Source organism: Castor canadensis, chromosome 1 (genome assembly GCF_047511655.1).
Source record: "Castor canadensis chromosome 1, mCasCan1.hap1v2, whole genome shotgun sequence".
Taxonomy (NCBI): domain Eukaryota; kingdom Metazoa; phylum Chordata; class Mammalia; order Rodentia; family Castoridae; genus Castor; species Castor canadensis.
In genome coordinates this window covers 5,750,070-5,766,321 of record NC_133386.1, presented here as the reverse complement: position 1 = coordinate 5,766,321, position 16,252 = coordinate 5,750,070, and the positions used below count along the sequence as shown (strand labels likewise).

Genomic DNA, 16,252 nt, shown 5'->3' with positions numbered 1-16,252 from the left:
CAGCAGCAGTTCTGAAATCTTTTATATCTTCACAAGAAATAAAAAAGGAACAAGAGTTTCCTGTAAAATTTAGTTTACCTTCAGCTAGGATTTTCTTTTAAGTTTTTTGTCTTGATCTTAATTGTGAATATATCAAATAGAACCTCTCAGATGAGTCATATAGGCTAATTTCAAATTTTCTCGAAATCTACAAATATTCTCTTCATTTTTCCCTAGTCTCAGCCTAAATTGCTCTGCTTGCATTTGTAATCAGAAATTGATTGGGTTGCTGTGGAAACTGGAGGAGGAGTGTATTGCTGCTGGAAGACAATACCATAGTAGAACCATCACTGTCTGCCATCCTGCATGCATTTAATTTTGAACAGTGCATGAGAGCATTTTCACACCCCAGCCTGAAATTTTCTCCACAGAATACTTATCTGTGGCCAGCATTAATCTTCTCAAGTGTTTGACATCAAATGCCTTTGTTATATATTCACATTAGTTACTTTTGACTACCTGTGACAGTAACACCTTAAGGGAGAAAAGATTTATTCAGCTATTGGTTTCAGAGGTGCAGTCCATCTACAGCAGTCTCCTTTGTTTCTGGGCCCATGGGGAACATCATGGAGGCAGGAACATGTGGTGGGGAAGGTTCTTCACCTGAAGGCAGGCAGGAAGTAGAAAGAGAGAGAAGCGGGAAGGGCTAGGGACAAGATACAGTGTCCCCAAGGACATATCCCAGTGACCTACTTGCTCCAGCTAGACCCCACTTCCTAAAGTTTCTAGAATCTCCCAAAGTATCACCTCCAGCTGGGGATCAAGCATTCAACACATGAGCGCCCCTGGGGTACCTTTCATATTCAAACCTCAACAATATCTAATTTGTTTTCATGTTGAAATATTTCTTTACCCAAAACGAAGCAATTTTCCATTTTATATGTGAAGACACAAATTAGAAAAAAAACGAAGCAAAATAAAATATTATTTAGAAGCCAAGAAGCCAACACCTGAAACATTTCAACTACTGACCTAGAAGACACAAAACAAGTGCAAAAAAAATATATATGGACAAATAAGGTTTAACATGTGGTACCAATGACTTAGGAGAAGTGAAGGTCTGTTTTACACACTCACAAACACACACACACACACCCCAACATCCATTTTATTATATGAAAGCAAAACTGAACTTTAGTGGCCAGGCGTGGTGGTACATACTTATAATCCCATCTATGGAAGGGAAAAAAATGGGAGAATTGTGGTCAGAGAAAGGCTTCAGGCAAAAAGCATAAGACATATCTAAAAAAGAAACAAAATCAAAAGGGTGGGGGTTGTGGCTCAAGTGGTAGAGCACTTGCTAGCACTAGTTCCTGAATTCAAACCCTAGTACTCACCTAATAGAGCAAAACAAAACTCTGTCTTTGAAAGATGTATATGAAAGTTGAGAAAAAGGAGACTGACCAAAAGAATGAGGATGAATTTAAAACAAGAAGTCAGAACGTGGTCCAGCAGAGGTAGAAGCAGACATGATGGGGATGATGAAGAGTGGTGTCTGTTCACACTTACCCTGGTGTACAAATGAGCAGACTTTCTGGAGACTTCCATTCATTTCTTAATTTCAGTAAGAACAAATGCAGAAAATTTTCAACAAGAAAAATTTCAGAAAACTATATACAGCTTCTATGGTTTAATAAACATAGTCTCTAGGCTCCCTTAATTCTTAGGAAACAAGGGACTCACAAGAGAGACCAACCAGCTGAAGTACACAGCGTGTATGTACCCTAATGCCTGGTTGAAAAGAGACTGACTCGTGACCTTTCATTCTGGGGTGTCAGTGATAAGGAAATTGTTATGCTTACTTTAGTTCTATTTTGCAAGTAATCTGCTTTAGCAGAAAAATAGTAAAATATATAATGTGTGAGATATAGTCTAAATAATGTATTAAGTGTGTGATATATTGTTGAGATTTGTATGCTAGGTATTCTTCATCCTACCATATTCCCAATTTTGTGGTTGTTTTCAAGGCTTGTATTCATTTTTTAAATTTATAATTAATGTTATTTTGATCCACAACTCATAATTTTGTACTGCTATGGGTTGGAATGAAATGTTTGATATAGGTGTACAATATGGCATGATTAAATCTATCTAATTAACATATCTATCACCTCACCTCTGTCTTAGGGTGAGACATTTTGAAATTCACTCTTATTTTGAAATATGCATTATTGACTGTAGTTACTCTGCTGTGCAATAGATCTCAAAATCTATCCCTCCTGCCTATCTGAAACTTTTGTGCCCTTTGATCAACAAACCTCCATCCTTCACTCCCTATGCCTCCAGTTTCTGGTTACCCATCATTCTGCTCTGTTATTTTATGACTTCAACTTAATTATATTCCATGAGTGAGATCATGCAGTATTTGTCTGTCTACCTTATTTCATTTACAATAACGGCCTTCAGATTCATCCATTTGCTGCATATGATAAAATTTATCTCCTTTTTAAGGTTGAATATTATGCTGTTGTGTGCGTGTGTGTATCACATTTTCTTTATAAATTCATCCACTGATGGACACTTTGTTTCCTTTCCTTGGCTGTTGTGAATAATGCAGTAATGAACATGGAAGAAGATATTCCTTTGACATGTTTAAGTTCCTTCGGATATGTATCTAGAATTAGATTACCGGTTGTTTGGTAATTCTATTTTTACTGTTTAAGAAACCTCCATACCACTTTCCATAATTGCTCTGTTAACTTCCATTCCCAGAAATCCCATACAAAGTTTCCTTTTTCTCCACATCCTAACACTTGTCTTTCATCTTTTAATAAAAGCCTTTCTAACAGATGAGAAGAGATATCTCATTATGGTTTTAATTTGCATTTCCTTGATGATTAGTGATACTGAGACATTTTTAAATATCCCTATTAGCCATTTCTGTCTTCCTTTGAGAAATGCCCATTCATGTCCTTTGTTTATTTCTTTAATCAGATTGCTTTTTGCTATTGAGTTGTTTGGGTTTCTAACATATTTTGATTGCTAGGCAGGCATTCTACCACTTGAGCCACTCCACCAGCTCTCTAACATATTTTGGATATTAACTATTCACATACAGTGGGGAAAACATTTGCAAACCATAACATGCTAAGGAGTTAATATTGCTTTTACTTTGATGATTGTTTCTTTGCCTTGCCAGAGATTTTTAGTTTCATGTCATCTCTTTGTCTATTTTTGCCTCAGTTGTCTGTGCTTCTGGGGTCCAAATAATCACTGCCTATACCAAATGCCATGGAGCTTTCCTTGTGTGTTTTCGTCTTGTTGTTTTACAGTTTTAGGTCTGGTGGATTTTTTGTTTTGTTTTGTTTCCTAGTACTGGGGATGGAACTTGATCTCTTGCTTGCTAGGCAAGAGCTCTCTCTACCTCTTGAGCTGTGCCCCTAGTCCTTTTGCTTTTTTTAGTTTATTTTTCAGGGAGTCTCATGCTAACTTTTCCCCATGCTGGGATTGGCCTTGAACTGCCTCCTGAGTAGCTGGGATTACAGGCACATACCACCCCACTTGACTGGAATTTAAGTCTTTAATTGGAGTTGATTTTTGTCTATGGTGTATGGTATGGTGCTAATTTCATTCTTCCATACGTGGAGATCCAGTTTTCCCAATACTATTTATTGAAGCAAATATCCTTCCACTACTGTATGTTCTTGGCATTTTGTCAAAACTCAGTTGACTATAAATGTGTGGCTTTATTTCCAGGTTTCTAAATTGTTTCATTTGTTTATATGTCTGTTTTTATGCTAGTACCCTACTATTTAGATTTAAAGCTCTTTATAATATGTTTTGAAGTTGGGGATGGGTAGGGTAGGTATGCTTCCAGCTTTGTTCTTTTTGTTTAGAATTATTTTAGCTATTCAGGGCATGTTTTATTTGTTTATTTGTTTGTTTTGGTGTATGTGTGTTTCCATGTGTGTTCAATGTTTTTTTTTTTTTTTGCATTTCTGCAGAACATGGCATCAGAATTTGGATATAGATTGCACTGAATTTATAGATAGCTTTTAGACTGTATTTTCACAATAGTAATTTTTCTAATCTATGAACAAGGTCTATCTTTCTATTTATTTGTTTTCTTCAATTTCTTTCATTAGTATTTTATAGTATTCAGTATACAGGCCTTTTGCCTCCTTAGTTAAATTTACACCTAAATAATTTTTTGTTGCTATTATAAATGGGATTGTTTTCTTCACTTGATCTTAGTCAAAAAGGCCAAGAAGCAATGGGATAGTTTGTTATGGGTGTATAGAAATGCTACTGATTTTTGTATCTTGACTTTATGTCCTGCAGTCTTACTGAATATGTTTTTCAGTCCTTAACAGTTTTCTTGTGGAATCTTCAGAGTTTTCTAGATACAAGTTGACTTTCTCAGCAGATATAGACAATTTCACTTCCTCCTTTCCTACTGGAATGCCTTTTATTTCTTTACCTTGCCTAATTGCTCTAGCAAGGACTTCTATTCTTACACTAAATGGAGGTGGTAGAGAACATCTTTGTCATGTCCTTGGTCATAGAGGAAAGCATTTAAACTTTTCACTGTTGAGAATGTTACTTTGTTTTTCATAGTAATATTTCATACATGACCTTTATTGTGCTGTGGTAACTTGCCTCTATACTCTTAAATCCGTTGAGAGGTTTTAATCATGAAAAGGCATCTAGTGAGATGATCATATCATTCTATCCTTTATTTTGTTGATGTGGTTTATCAGCTTTATTTATGTATCCTCAACAATACTAGCATCACAGAGATAAATTCTATTTAATCATGGTAAATGATTCTTTAGTGTGTTCTTGAATTTGAATTACTAATTTTTTTGAGAATTTTTCATGTGTGTTTATCAGGATTATAGGTTTATAATATTCTTTTCTTGTGGTATCTTTGTCTGGCTTTGGTATCAGGGTAATGCAAGCCTCCTAAACTAAGTTTGGAAGTATTTCCTCTATTTTGATTTTTTTTTTTTTTTGGAAGAGTTTGAGGAGGAATTGGTATTAGTTAATCTTCAAATGTTTGTTAGAATCAGCAATGACTCATCCAGTCCCAGGGTTTTTCTTTGGTGGAGGAAATTTTGTTACTGACTTAATCTCCTCACTCATTCTTGAGAATATTCCATGTGTCCTTGAAAAGAATGTATTTTTCTGCTGTAGGATGGAATATTTATGCATGTGTGCTATGTTTATTAGCTCTAAAATGTAATTCAAGTCAGTGTTTATTGATTTTTCTGGATATTGTCTAAAGTATTGTAATCTATCTCTCCCTTCAGATTACTTAATAATTAATATTGAATGTATATATATTTATAATTTTTATGTCTTCTTCATGATTTAACACCTTTTCGTTATGCAGTAGCATTTCGTTGTCTCTATAGCTTTTGAATTAAACCCTACATGCATGATTACTAATAAAGTAAGTCTCTTCTGTCAGAATATGGTTGATTTCATTTATTTATTGTTATATTCAGCCACCCCTATGCCTCTTTATTGGAGAATTTAATCCATTTATACTCAAGGTGATTATTGATAGATAGGGACTTGTTACTTCCATATTTGTAATTTTTTGGTGGTTTTGAAGGTCCTTTGTGTCTACCTCTTTTATGATCTTCCTTTGTGGTTTGATGGTTTTATGTGGTGATTTGCTTTGAATATCTTAATTTTATATTTTGTGCAACTACTATAGGGTTTTTGTTTTGTGGTCACTATGAGGTTTACATAAAATATCCTTAAAACAGGCTACTTTAAACTGATAATAACTTAACTTCAATCACATACTAAAACTCCACTTTTTCTCCCTCCACCTTTTATGATTTTTTTATATAAATTTGATATAAATTTATGATTTTAAAATTTTTTAAATATATCTCTTAAGAACTTATTGTTGCTCAGTTGTTTTTAATAGTTTTATTTTTTCCCCCTCCTAATAGGGACAGAATTGCTTTACACCCTTACGATATTAGAAAACCCTTTGTATGACATGTATTACTTATACTATTGAGTTTTTACTTTAAGATAGTTTTAGGTAAACAGCCTTTCATTTCAACTAAAGACCTCCCTTTAGCAAGTCATGCAGAGCAGGTCTAGTGCTGATGAAATCCCTTGGTTTTTGTTTGTCTGAGAACATTTTTATTTCTCCATTTCTTTCTTTCTTTCTTTCTTTTTTTTTTTTTGTGGCACTGGGGTTTGAACTCAGGACCTTGTGCTTGCTAGGCAAGTGTCTACCACTTGAGCCACTTCCCCAGTCCTTCTCCCTCATTTTTGAAAGATAGCTTTACAAGGTAAAGAGCATTCATGGTTGGCAGAGTTTTTCCTTCCCACTCTCTCCTAACCTTCAGGATTTATGTTGAGAAATCTGCTCAAAGCTGTGTTGAGGCTTCTTTGAATGTGACATGTTTCCTATATCCTGTTGCTTTCAACACTCTTTCTTTGTTTTTGATTTTTAAAAATTTGGTTATAATGTATTTTTGGTGAGCTCCTATTTGGGTTGAATCTTATTGACAGTCTCTAAGATTCCTGTACCTGAATATTGTCATCTGGCACCATGTCTCCTGGAATGTTCTAGGTCCCTTTCTTCTTCTTCTTCAGGACTTACTATTATGGAAAGATTAGTTCACTTACTGCTATTCCATCATTCCCATAGGTCTTCTAAGATTATTTTTTGTTCTTTATTCTTTATGCTCCTCTGGTTGGATAATTTTCAAACGTGCTACCTTTGAGCACATTGATTTTGCTTCTGCTTGATCAAGTCTTCTGCTATAACTTTCTATCAATGGTTTTCATTTCAGTTATTGCCTTCTTTATGTCTAGGAGTTCTATTTTATTATTTTTATTTATCAATCTGCCCATGAATTATTTTCTGAATTTAATTTCGTTTTCTCTTATTTTTGTAGTTCCCTGAAATTCATTAAGAGAATCATTCTGATTTTTTTCAATCATTTTATGTATCTAATTTCTTCCAGGTTCATTAGTGGCACTTAATTGGTTTCTTTGGAAACATTATATTGTCTTTTTTTTTAGTAATACTTGTTACCTTACTTACATTGGTGCCTGCACATTTGAGAAGAAGGCTATCTCTGTGGTCTTTTGCAGATATCCTTTGGATGTCTTAAACATTTACTATTTAGTTTAGCCTCGGACTGTAGATGGGTCAGCTGTTAGCAACATTGGAGAGACAGACCTATGTGTCAGTTTCTCTGAGTCACTTTCAATTCTCTGAGGTTAAACGGCTTTGGTGGCTGTGCTAATGGTTCACTTAGACCACTGGCTAGACTCTGCCATCAGGTAGGGCTGCCGGTTGGGCTCTGTGATCATCTCTCATTGAAAAGGAGACAAAAGGCTTAAGCACAGCACCAAGATTTACTGGGATCACTGCTCTGCAGCTGGAATCATCAAAGTTAGATAATTTTCTGTGGATAAGGATAATTGTTGACCTGAAGTTGATTCTTAGCTGTGAGGAGAATTAATGAGAGTTCCAGGGCTTAGATGAATCATCCGTCCACCACTAGGGATTGACAGGGTTACATACTCTCTTTGTGGGTAATCATCGAGCTACACTTTCTTCCCAGTCTAGGAAAGACTTAGAGCAAGCACTGGAACTTAATCAGATCATCCACTGCTAGAGTTGCTCAGGTCCGGATGCTCCCTCCACAGGTTATTGTTGATCTACAGTTGCCTCCTGACTTGGAGATGATATAACTAGAGAAGTCAGGCTGTGTGTGGATGCTGAATAGGTAGGGATTCAAGCCTGGGAAACCCATGGGCCGTGTGTTCTGCAGTGTGATACTGTTGGGTAGTTTTTCTAGTGTGGTACCTCCATTACAGAGAATGGCCATGATCTATGTGCTGCTTGCTGTGAACCCTCCTTTGTTACTAACTCACCTGCTGGTGTTTCCCCACTGGCAATCCCAGTTTTTCCCATGGGACTAGAGATGAGTGAGCCTCCTGCTAAGGATAAGAATGGTGGGGAAGCTGAGTGTCTGCCTCCAACTTACTTTCCCTACTGTGGAAACTGGGGGCATTGAAAAATTCTATGTGCGAGGTGCCATGTTAGGTTGAATGCAGGGGAGAATACAGAAAGAACTGTTTCTGTTACTATTCTATCTCAAATTTTCTTAGTTCTGCAATCTAAGAAGGTATCTCAGCCTCATTTCCAAGTTCTGGGATAATCATGATGGTATTCTGTCCTATAGATAGTTGCTAGTTGAATCTCTGATTGGGAGAATGAAGTCAGAGAACTCATGTTCCTCCATCTTGTTGATGTCACTCTGTAGCAACATATATTTTTGAAAGATTTGAAACCATGTGCAGGAATAGAGAGTTTATAAATTTAGAAGTGGGACATAAGCAAGAAAAAATGCATCCATTTTCAAATACTGTCCACTCTGATGTACATGAGATCTATTCCTCAAGTAATTAAGAAGAGGGGAGGAAAACATCTGCCTGGACACATGTACCATACTGTACACTCTTTTGCTGTTGTATTTGAATAAGTAATTATGAATAATGAATAATTTGAAAGTGAACATCATATACTAGAAAGTCTCTTTATTCATTGCTCCTTTACAAAGGCAAACAGATATTTGTGTCTTTTACAAAAATATTTTATTCATTTTTAACAAAATGTACATGCACATCCATAGTTGTAAGTCTTCTAATTTGAGCAAATCTGAGCACTATATCATAGTATGATGTATTCTTTTCCTTGATTTCTAAGCAGGTTAAGCAGCTATTCCTTTGTCTACTGGCCTTTGCCTTTCTTCTGTGAGGAGTGTGCATTGTACTCTCCAGCCTAATTTGCTATTAGGACTCTGCCTTTTTACTATGGATTTGTGAGGGTTCTCTACATGTTACTGACCTTTTGTTGGTTTTGTTTTTTGTAAATATCTCCTCTGCCTCTGTAACTTGTATGTTTACTAAATCAGTAGAATCTTCTAATAAACAGAACTTACTGATTTTAAAATGTCAATTTTTCAGTCTTTTCATTTGTGGTTAGTACCTTTTGTCTTGATTATGAAATTATTCTCTTTCCTGAGCTTATAAAAAATATTCTAACTTCTCACATATAAACTATGATGTCCCTGGAATTAACCTTTTGAGTAAGTTGTGAGATAAAGATCAAGTTTAATTTTGTAGTTTGTGTGTATTATAGACCCCAGCACTTAAAAAAAACCCACCATTTCCCTATCACATCACAATAATATAATTTTAACTGGAAAAATAGACGGTAGAACAGAATAGTAAGCTTAGAAATGAAGATATGTTTGGATTCATTTCCAAACTCACTATTCTGTTCTGCTTTCTATTTTTCTATTCATACAACACTTTCCTGCCATACTTATTGTTATTTTACATTGCGTGATGCTATCCAGACTAGTAAGTCCTCCAAACATATTTCTTTTTTAGGAGTGAATTGGACATTCTCAATCCTTTATATTTCCATTTAAACTTAAAATTTCCACATAAAGTTTGTGAAGTAACAAAAAAAAGTTTTAATTTCAATTGAGATTGTACTATGTATGTAACAGTAATAAGAACTGACAACTTTATTAAATTAAACATTCTAATTGGTGAATAAGCATACTGCTCTGTTTATCCAGGTCTCTGTAACTTCTTTCCATAAGGTTTTATAATACATGCTCAAGTCTGGCATGTATTTTTGATTTATCCTTGGGTTCATCCTTGGTACCTTTTTTTTTTAAACAAGAAGTTTATTTAAACAACAAGACGCTGGACTTGAAGGGAAAACTATCTACGATACTTTTTTTTTTTTTTAAGAGTAATTTACCCCTACTTAAAGATATATTGCCCTACATGTAACAGCTACGTACAAAAGTTATAAAATTGTCCTTGGTTTTACAATGATAAATGAAAACATTTAAATTTTCCACTCAAACAAGGTATGCAAGGATTTTTATGGTTTTTTTTTTATTTGTATGTGCATACAATGCTTGGGTCATTTCTCCCCCCTGCCCCCACCCCCCCTTATCACCCACCCTGCCCCCTCCCTCTCCCCCCACCCCCTTGATACCTGGCAGAAACTATTTTGCCCTTATCTCTAATTTTGTTGAAGAGAGAGTATAAGCAATAATAGGAAGGAACAAGGGTTTTTGCTGGTTGAGATAAGGATAGCTATACAGGGAGTTGATTCACATTGATTTCCTGTGCATGTGTGTTACCTTCTAGGTTAATTCTTTTTGATCTAACCTTTTCTCTAGTTCCTGGTCCACTTCTCCTATTGGCCTCAGTTGCTTTTAAGGTATCTGCTTTAGTTTCTCTGCATTGAGGGCAACAAATGCTAGCTAATTTTTTAGGTGTCTTACCTATCCTCACTCCTCCCTTGTGTGCTCTCGCTTTTATCCTGTGCTCAAAGTCCAATCCCATTGTTGTGTTTGCCCTTGATCTAGTGTCCACATATGAGGGAGAACATACGATTTTTGGTCTTTTGGGCCAGGTTAACCTCACTCAGAATGATGTTCTCCAATTCCATCAATTTACCAGCGAATGGTTAAAACAGTAAATAACTTACTGGAATATAAAGAGAAAAGCTGAATGAGCATGCCACTAATGAAGAAAGGGTATATTTTTACAGAACCAGTGTTTTTCCCCATTCCATCTCCATTTGATGTTTATCAAAACATATGATTGCCCATTTAGTAAAAAAAGAAAGAAAGAAAAAGAAAAGCAATATGCTTGTGCACACACACCAGTTACTTTTATGCACAATAAAGGAATGGGGAAAGGGGAAAATGAAAGATTGGAGAAAACTATACCATAGTAGACAGGAAGTGGTGGAACCAAATTGCAGTTTTCTAATTGAGAATGTATTCTTGGTCTATTAGAACAACACAGTTCTGAAGTAGCAGGTTCCCTTTTTAGTAGACACCTCCTGTCTGCTGCTGGAACACATCAATTGTATCTTCATCCTCCATTTCCAGCTGTGCAGGTGTGCAGGTTTCATTGATTGGCTGCCGGTCAAATCAGAATCTGATCTGCCTCATTGACAAATCCTGCCGTTCGCAATAGGCTTCCATTAGTTTACTAAGTGGTGTATGCCTCTTAATCTCAAACTGCACCACAGAACCACCTGCCCCGCCACCTTCAGATTAGTATGATCGTTGTTCTCAGTCTTGACTCCTTCCGTGGGCTTTTCTCCGGCCATGGCGCGCGCCGGAGCCCCCTCGGCTGTCCCCGGGCCGCTCGGAACCAGCACACGAGCAGCACCACGGCGGCAGAAGGACTCCTTGGTACCGTCTTATGCCAATGTAAAAGTTACGGTTTTGAGATTTTTTTTCTAATACTTTCACGCGTATGATTTTCTTTTTTATCCAGGAAATTTGATGTAGAAACTTATCTATTAATTTTATTAAAGTATGTGCAGTGTTTTAGAGCTTTCTGCATATGTAATATTAAGATCTGAGAATGAAAATTTCGTTTCTTTTTTTCTAGTCCATGTGACATTTTTCTTGTCTCACTTAATTGTCTTGGCTTACAGTCCACTGGTGCATATGTACAGTAATTGTGGGCACCATTGCCTTCTTCCTGATCCCAGAGAGAGAGCCACTAACATTTCACCGTAAGGTAAATATTTGCAATAGTCTCACTTTACATTCCTTTCAGAGGTTTCATACAGTGGTCTTCTACTTCCAACTCGCTTGAAGCATGTATCTTAAATGGGTGTTGGCTTTATAATTTTGTATCTATTGAGATTATATACTTGGAATCAGTATGCTGATGTTTTATGTATAAATTTTATATTTATTTTCATAATTAATATTGACCTGTCATTTTCTTTTTCATGTTACACTTTTTGAATAATATCATGTATCATAAAAATAAAACAGGCTTTAGAAGATTAAAGAAAATATAAGACAATATACAAATCTATAATATTATTATGTATAAATGAGAGAGTAAGATATAGTGGCTTGGCCAATATATAAAATACATTGGCTATCAACAATTAAAAACTTAGTATTGCTGTAAAAATATGTGGAAAAAGTATGTAAACATGCAACACATTGAAAATGGAAACAAGAAATTTCCCTAAGCATATGAGGAGTGAGAAATACCAGGCTAGATGAAACTAAAGCCACTCTTGAGTAATACTCACCTATGAGTTTATCAATAATGTAAAAGTCTTTTTTTTTTTTTTTTGCAGTGCTGGCAATGGAACCCATGACTTCAGGCATCCTAGTTACTCTGCCACTGAGCTGCTACGCACCCTTTGCTTTTTTAAGATAGAGTCTCACTATGTACCTCAGGCTGGTCTACAAATTGATATTTATTTTAGTCCAAGTCAGCCTTGAACTCATGATCCTCCTGTTTTCACTGCCCAAGTGCTAGCTTTACAGACTTGAACCACCACACTAAGCTGTACAAGTCTTAAAATTCACTTTAATGACAAGTCTAAAGTAAATCAGACATTCTCACACATTGCTGGTTGGGGTGTACAGAAGTATTCCTTTTATGGCTAGAAATTGTGAATACCCATTACATTTATCCCTCCCTTACCCAAGAAAGTTACAATGTCTGAAGGGTCAATACTATAATTTTATTATTAGCTTTCTCATTAGATACTGTATAATATTTTGCTAGTCACTGTTTTCCTTACTTTTTACCTTCCTTAAAATGAAGTACTTGCAATGTTATTTTTATAGCCTCTTTAAGTTCTGAGTTGATTTTTGTGCTTGTTTCTAAGTATAAACTTACGTTATTCATGAGTGAGAAACCAGCTCTTTTTCCTAAGTTCTTTTTTTTTCCCCTTGACTGTAGCATATTTTCAGCCAATGTGTAGGATTTAAAAATGTCTTTTTCTGATCTTGAATTGTTCAGTTTTCAGTTAGTTATCATGTGACTGTTGAGTTCATCGATCTGTATAGATTTGTAGATAATTTCAGATGAGAATATGGTTTTGTTCAGATGTGAAATCACTGTACTATAATCATTCAGAACACAGGCAAGACAGCCTATGTTCAGACTACCTAGCTTTGAACTCCCTGGTACACTATTTATGTGCTGAGTGAGTTATTTCTCTGTTTTATAGTTTCCTTTCCTATAAGAGGGGCTAATAAGGGTACATACTGCATAGGGATATGAAGATTAAACTAATATATTCAAAACACTGAGACCATTTCCTGCTAAATACATATTTGCTATTTTTTGTTAGAATTAGGATATAAATGTCCATACCATGACTTAAAAATAAGCCATGTTCTTTGCCTTAAACAAATAAAAATAATTATATATCTGCAAAATTTAAACACTACTTTCAATAATTTTTCTCCAAAAGAAAAGTAGTATACGTTTTAGAAGTCTTAAACCTGAATAATATTTAAGTAGTTTTCACTGAACCATAGAAATTATAAGCTTTAGGGAAGTCTGCACCTTTTGGTGTTAAGAGCTTTGTTTTCCTAGACATTGGAGTGATTCTGAATAAACTTAGATGGAATTGACTTTATTTTTGGTATAAATGAACTCAGTGGAGGAATGAATATTCATTTGATGAAAAGAAATATCTACCTACAAAACAGAGATGGTCAGATAATTTCTATTGCTAACAACTGACCCAATATATAAACTTCTAAGACCAGATTTCATTGAGGAAAATCAGTGCTTCTAGAATTAAAAACGCTTTTTTAATGAAGGACTAACCACGCCTTTCCAGTTTATATATTATCTTCTCATGAGTCTGCAGTGTTCGGTTAGGATTTGGACATCAGTAAGTCTAGCTCTGGCTGACTTAAGACTCATGAGAGCCTTCACATTACCTCAGACTTCTCGGAAGATTCTTGGTCATGGAGAAAATATGAAAGCTCTAGATGCTCGTTCTACCTCCTTTCAGTGTTGAAGGAGTGGTCATATCATTCCTGTAGAGGAATTTTACAATACATTTACTCTATTACTTTATTTTCTTAGGAAGTAACCACCCAGATTTATTAGTTATTATAGTCACTAATATGTTTTTTTTTTTTTAACCCTTTGACTAGATCTAAATATCTCTGGGGGACAAGGGACATTTTTGTTTCACACACACACCTGTGAGACACAGATTGGAGGAATATAACTCACAAGTGCCTATAGGCCTATAGTCTCCCAACATAATCCTCTGTGAAGGCTGCAGGTATAAGCTGTAAGCCAGGGTACATCCAAGGGTCTCTGGGGGTCTACACGGGGCACCAACAGCCCACTTTGCTTCACTCATGAGATAGAGTTATTGGAGTCAGCATTGTGGTGATCCACAAAGGGAAGTTTCAGGCAGGCCATAAAGCAAGGCCACACTTTCAGAGGTAGCAACGAGTGAGGAATATCCAAGGAACTTTATAAAGCTATCCATAGGAAGAAAGGGGCTTAGGCAATAGGAAAGGACCAGGGCACCAATAGCCTGAGGAGATAAACAGGATGTTTAAATTTTATTTCATGTGCAAAGGTGATGGAAGTGGGGGATGGTTTGGTGCGACTAAGGAACCACACGAATGTCAGTGTGGCTAAGGGAAGGGTGAAAGAGAGGAGAGCTGAGACGGTAGGAACTGGAATGAGAGCATGGGAGATTAGGAAGTGTGGGCCCTTACAGGCCTTTGCAAGACATTGGCTTTTACCTTGGGTGTGGTGGACCCCTGAAGGATTTTCAGAGAAAAGAACACTCGGGATCCCGTGTCTCCATTAGACCATAGAGCTCTGTGAGGGAAAGAGGAACTCCAGTTAGGAACTGGAGCAGGTGAGATAAGAGTAGATGGTGACCAAGATGACAGTAGTCTCAGTGGAGGTGCAGAAATCCCGGTCAATTCAGAGTAAGTAGTCTGGCTGGAGGCATTTGCTGATGGCTTGGATGGACCAGAGCTAAGGATGGGTGTAAGAAAACAGAAGAATGAAAACCTCTAGCTCTCTTTGTGGAGCACCCTCTTCACCAAAAGGTCCAGTTCCTTCTCCATACATTTGGCATCTTTATTCTCCCTACTTTGCTATGGTTCACGTGTTTTAATCCAAGCAAAGCCATTTAACCTGTCTTTGGGTCCACCTCTGCTTATCCAAAAGCGAATTCTTTGTCAGGAGTGCTAAACTAAAGTGTCATCTATGACTGGGCCTTGCTTTTCTATGATATAGGTAAGGAGGTAGAAGTTGAAAGGATGGTTGTTGCTTTTTCTCTTCAGTACAGTATTCTTTACAATAGAAAGAGCAGGATTAAGATTTACTTTTCTGCCTGTATGAAGTATTTTATTCCTTTTAGAAACCATGGTTTTAAATGTATCACTCCACTCTACTATCTATGCTATTTGCCGTGCTATTTATTTCTTTTACGAAATCCCATGTATTAGATAGTACTATACTAACTTTGTAAGTGGAGAAATTGAGTGACAAGGATGGAGTGAATTGTTTAAGATAAAATATTCAGTAAGTAAGGGGAATTTCAGAAGTCTGTGAATAGCACAAGATTTGTGTACATTATAATACCTTTAGTGATACAAGGAAGCAAACTGACCTAGTATAAAACTCTGTGTGGTCAGAGAACTTGGATTTTATGTTGATTCATGTGTCACTGTCCTAAAAGACATTAACTGGCATTTAGTAAGTTCTCAGCAAGTAACTGCTGAATGGATGAAATGTGAAAATACACATTTTCAGAGTAGTACTGGAGACATGAAAGGAGGATGACTTAACTGAGTGGGGGCTTCATAGTAGATTTGATATTTCAAGGGCTCTTTAAGACCAAGAAGTATTTCAACTGGTTGAGAAAGAAAATACAGCAAGAAAAGCCAAGTACAGCATGGTTTCTTTTCTGGGCGACATTAAAAGCTGAGGCTAGAAAGCTCGCTTGTATTGGGTCACTTAGGACCTTGACTTCCGTGTTAAGGAGCTTGTACTTCATTCTCTTCCCACACTGGAGAGCTTTGGGGGTGTTAAGGAGTAGGGATTGTGAGGAACCTGGGATGCCTTTTTCCTTGTAATTTTTCACTGAGAATTTTTAGCTTAACAGGTCACGTGTGTAAGGATTTTTTAGAAAGACTTTTAAACATCATGTATTTCTTGTTATAATGTTTAGTACTTAGCATGGGAGAGACACCCATAGGTGTTGACTTCATGTTGTTTTCATCATGAATACTATTCTATATTATGTGACTAGGTGATTATTTATATCTTATTAGATGCTAAAGATATCAGATTTAAAAAAATTAATTTTACATATAGAACAGTGAGTAATCAATTTAAGAAGCAGATTAGTTTTGCATGTTTCAGA

The 16,252-nt window shown here is 36.1% G+C and overlaps 1 protein-coding gene and 1 pseudogene across 2 annotated transcripts in view; one reads left to right on the top strand and one right to left on the bottom strand.

Moving 5' to 3' along the window:
- Positions 1–16,252, top strand: part of Pacrg (parkin coregulated) — a 490,523-nt gene that overhangs the window by 16,472 nt on the left and 457,799 nt on the right. The gene's annotated exons all lie outside the window — the stretch shown is intronic.
- Positions 10,799–11,179, bottom strand: LOC109702279 (small ubiquitin-related modifier 2 pseudogene; annotated as a pseudogene).